Source organism: Miscanthus floridulus, chromosome 10, assembly GCF_019320115.1.
Source record: "Miscanthus floridulus cultivar M001 chromosome 10, ASM1932011v1, whole genome shotgun sequence".
In the NCBI taxonomy this organism is placed as follows: domain Eukaryota; kingdom Viridiplantae; phylum Streptophyta; class Magnoliopsida; order Poales; family Poaceae; genus Miscanthus; species Miscanthus floridulus.
The window spans coordinates 7,942,697-7,947,776 of NC_089589.1; positions in this window are offsets into that span (position 1 = coordinate 7,942,697).

Sequence of the window (5,080 nt, forward strand, 5' to 3'; positions counted from 1 at the left end):
CCAGCGCACCCTTGCTATGTTGCTATCACCTCCTAGCCACCCCTCACGCAGTCTTGCCACCACAGTGCACCACTGCACTGTCCGTGCGCAAGCGGCCAGCTTGGCTCGAGCCGCCTCCGGTCGAACCACCATCTTATCTAGGTCCATGGTGAGTACCTTGAGCTCATGCGCTACCCCTACTGCTCCGGCGTCATTGTGGCTAACCGGAACGGCACCATTTTGCTACAGGAGCTCCACCGCCGTGGTCTGGCTTTACTGTGGTGCCCTGGCTCGTGTTTTCATCTCCCAGCATCTCACGTTCGCGCCTAGGTAGGTACTGGCTCCTTAGATGGGCGGGGAGAGTCCCGGGTGCCTGGTGGGGGCCATCGGTGCCACTGGCCGCCGCGCCGACTTGCGCAGCCAGGTCAAGGACCTCCCTGATGTGAAGATAGGTTGTTGCAGGGGTCGTTTTGCGTAATCGCGGACTAATGGAATAGTACGCTTACGCTATTACTGGGTAGGCCATGGGCATTTTCACAAAATGGCCGGCGCGTGCGGGTCTCCTTGTCACGGGCCACCGACGCGCAGTTGGGCTGTGCCGTGTGGGCCACGCTGGTGGGTCGTGTATGCGCGCGCGTGATGCGCGGGAGTGGGCCACGACGCTCGCTCGCGGGCCGCGCGGTGGATTTTGGTTTTTCATTTTCCAGTAAATTAGTAAAGGTTTATTCAATTTAGTTTTGAGCTAAACTTTGAAAAATTATAATAAATTATGTAGATGTCCAAAAATAGTGAAACAAAATTTGTTAGGTTCACAAAAATACTATCTATCTGCTGGTGTAGTTAGTTTACAGTTACCTATGATAATGATAGATTCATTAATTCATATAGGAAAGCTTAGTATTATTTAGCTTAATATTTATAGGAATTTTTTGTGGCAAATTGGTGATAGTTTTAGCCATGAAATTTTTATAGTAGGTTCATTAGATTATTATGTGCTCACTGTAATTTTTGTAGCCCTTGAGTAGACTGGTATATAGGGTAACTAATACTCCTTATTTTAGTATATATATATAGTAAACATGTATTAAGAGTAAGAATGCCTTTAGTTGCTAAGATAGTACATGCCATGTTTCATACTTGCTAGTGGTAGCAATTGGTAACTTAGCACCTTAGTCGGTAGAACTAGTTTAGTAGCTTGATAGGTGTGTTCGTATTTAAGAGTTGCTATTGCCGTATTACTAAGTGTTGCATCATCATTTCATGCATGTAGATAACGAGTTGGTAGAGTTCGTTCCTATGGGCGAACGGGAGTTCGAGGAGATCATTGAGTAGTACGAGGAGGAGATTCTCGTATAGGAGGGAGCCCTAGAGCCATTCGTTGCTGACTCTATTGACACATCGCCTGCCCAAGGCAAGCCCCGGTGCATAACCCCTATTTTGAATGATCATTGAATATGCATATATGATGTGCATTTACGTTATAGGCATTTCATGGAAACTACATGCATAAATATACTTACCTATGAGTCCTACTAGTATAGGTCGAGTAGCTGCTATGCTCAGGATTCGGTAGCATGAGTAACCTGTCATTACTCACAATAGGTGATTATTATCACTCCTGATAAAATGGTGGAAAGGAAAATGGAGACCGGCCAGGGATATGGTTTGGGTATTGGTGGGTGTAAGAGGTTGTGTCCTGCGGCCAACAGGGCATAGCTTGGTTACACTTTTTCCCTATTTATATCGGTTAAGGACCGATCGTTGCATTGGGTTCTAGGCAAATCACAGACTTATTATCCTGAGCACATACTTGGGTATGGGCATAGGGAAGACTTGTTCTCTTGTCGTGGGTTTCGGCTCTGAAAGCATCTAGGCCCCTTGTTTGGTTTCGGTGATTAATGACAATAAAAGATTACTATGACTAACGTGTGTTTTGCAGAGGTAATTAAGTTAGGTCATGGTAATGGAGATCAATTGGGCAATCAAGGTGGTCATGCCCCTACGATGGAAATCGTTTTAGTTTTCAAAGGATGGATGACAAGGTTAAGGATGACTTGTTCTAAGTGTCGATTGGAGTTGGAGAGACACTTAGAGTAGTTTAGGACTTTGTTTTTCCTTTGGCCGTACTATTAAGGGGGGTATGGACGGGTAGCTTGACCTAGATGAGTCTAGTGAGTTAGGTGTGGTGCACACTTGTTAAAACTAGCACTAGGTAGCTCCTACATATGCCTAAGATCCTTTGGAGCAAACTTCATTCACATATGATCGAGAGTTGGAAGTGAATGGAGGGTCAAATGCTGACCGAACGCTGGCTCCGGTGCGACCGGACGCTGGCCGCAGGGTCCAGGTCAGTTCATTTGACCAAGGAGATTGCGTCTGGCATGACCAGACACTGGAGTGGTCAAGTGACCGGACGCTGAGGTCCAGCGTCCGGTCGACTCCTAGTAAGGTTCTAGAAGAAGAATCTCTGGACCGGACGCGTCCGGTCAGTACTGACCAGGACCCTGGGGTTCAGCGTCCGGTCGAGTACAGTAAGGTTCCAGTGAGGGTTTAATGCGACCGGACTGCATCCGGTCAGTGATGATCAGACGCTGCCAGCGTCCGGTCAACACTTAACACTGGTGTGCGGGTTGAACTGACCGGAGCGTCTGGTCAACATGACCGGAGCTATCCGGTCACCCCGCAGAAGCACATAACGGTTCGTTTTTCAGGCTGCCTTATAAATAGAAGCTCCACTCATGTGTGGAGTCACTTTTGCTCATTCCAACAGCTGAGAAACACATTTGTGAGTGCCAAGAAGAGCAAGGTCCTAGTGAGGTGATTGAGATTTGAGAATCCAAGAGAGTAGCCTCATTAGTGAATCAAGAGTAGCAAAGTGTGCATCCACCGTTCTCATTAGGCTTCGCGTGGTCAAGTGAGAGTTCGTGCTTGTTACTCTTGGTGATCGCCATCACCTAGATGGCTTGGTGGTGATTGGGAGCTTGGTGATCACCCGGCGGAGCTTGTGGGTGACCCAACTCAAGTTGTGAGCGGTTGTGGGTGATTCACCGCGACGGAGTGTCGAAGAATCAACCCGTAGAGAGCACTTGATCCTTGCGCGGATCAAGGGGGAGCTACACCCTTGCGCGGGTGCTCCAACGAGGACTAGTGGGGAGTGGCGACTCTCCGATACCTCGGCAAAACATCGCCGCGTTCCTCTCTCTCTATTTACTTTGAGCATTTACTTTGAGCAATTCAATACTTGTTTTTACATTCATAGAATTGCCATGCTAGAGTAAGTTTGGAACATAGGTTGCAAGTCCTTTGTGCGTTAGATTAATAGAAACACTTTTCTAGGCACAAGGGGTTAATTGGGCTAACCGTAGGATTTAATTATTGCAAGAAAATTTAGAATTAGCCCAATTCACCCCCCCTCTTGGGCATCTTGATCCTTTCAATTGGTATCAGAGCCTCGTGCTCACATTTTTTAAGCTTAATCGCTTTGAGCAAGATGTCTCACGGGGATGGACCTCCTCCTATCTTTGAGGGAGATGACTTTCCATATTGGAAAATTCCGCATGGAGGCGTACTTAGAAGCTCTAGACGTTGGTATACTTAGAGCCGCCTCACAAGGCTTCCCAAAACCTCGGGATGCTACTAACTTACAAGGCGATGAGGTTAATTATGAAAAGTGGAATGCAAAGGCTCGGAACACCATCTTTAGAGGCCTTTGCAAAGATGTGTTCAACCGCGTAAGGAACCACAAAGACGCCCATGCACTATGGTCGGACGTTTGTGCGCTCCATGAGGGAACCAAGAGTGAGCGTGAGGAACGCTATCATCTTGTAATTAAAAAGCTAAATTCATTTGAGATGCTTCCCAAAGAATGTGCTAATGAGATGTATTCACGTTTGAAATGTTCTTGTAGAGGAAGTCAATGGGCTTGGACTTACTCAAATGTCACCATCCGACATTGTGAGAAAGATCTTGAGTGTCCTCCCCATTGACAAATATGGGCATATTGTGACCGTGCTACATCAAGGTGATCTTTCCACCGCTACACCGACACAAATCTTGGGAAAGATCAATGCTCATGAGATGTACATGCACATCACGCCACAAGATGGCTCATCCTCTACCAAGAAGAAAGAGAAGGACTTAGCATTCAAAGCTAGCCAAGATAAGGGCAAAGCAAGACTTGAGTATGAGAGCTCAAGTGATGAAGAAGATGAAGATGAAAATCTTGCTCTCATGGTGAAGAAAGCCGCCAAAATGCTAAAGAAGCTAAACAAGAGTGGCATCAAGTTCGACGGCAAGAAGAAGAAGTTCTTCACAAGCTCTAGAAGAAAGCCAATCTCCGAAATGGATTGCTTCAATTGTGGTGAACTTGGTCATCTAGCACATCAATGCACCAAGCCCAAGAAAGACAAGTTCAAGAACAAGAACAAGGGCAAGAAAGATGACTCAAGTAACGAAGATGAAGATGAGAAGAAGAAGAACAAGCCATACAAGAAGAGAGATGGCAAAAAGAGGGACTTCCACAAGAAGAAGAAGAGTGGAAAGGCCTACATCGTCGGTGATTGGCTCACGGACATTGATTCATCTAGTGGATCATCCGATGATGATAGTGAAGATGAGAAGGTGGCCGCCATTGCTATTGATCTTTCATCTTCACCGCCACCATCGCCATCATCCTCTACACACCTATGCCTTATGGCCAAGGGTGAACGCAAGGTAACTAATAATGATGATAGTAGTGATGATGAGCAAGCTAGTGATGATGATAGCGATAGCGATGATGATGATTCACCTTCATATGATGATCTTGTCAAAATACTAAGAAAATACACTAAGATCATTAGAAAGAGTAGAGCTAAAAATGAAAAGCTTGATGCTAAAAATGATTCACTCTTAGCAAAATGCGATACATTGGAAAAGGCTAATGTTGAGCTTAAAGAAACAAATGATGCTATATCATCCAAACTCAAGGAGCTCAAATCTTCTAAGAAAGAGCTTAAAGATAAACATGATAAACTTGAGTGGGTGCACAATGAGCTCATCACTAGCCACAACAAGCTAAAAGATGAATATACAACTCTAAAGATCAATTATGATACTCTTG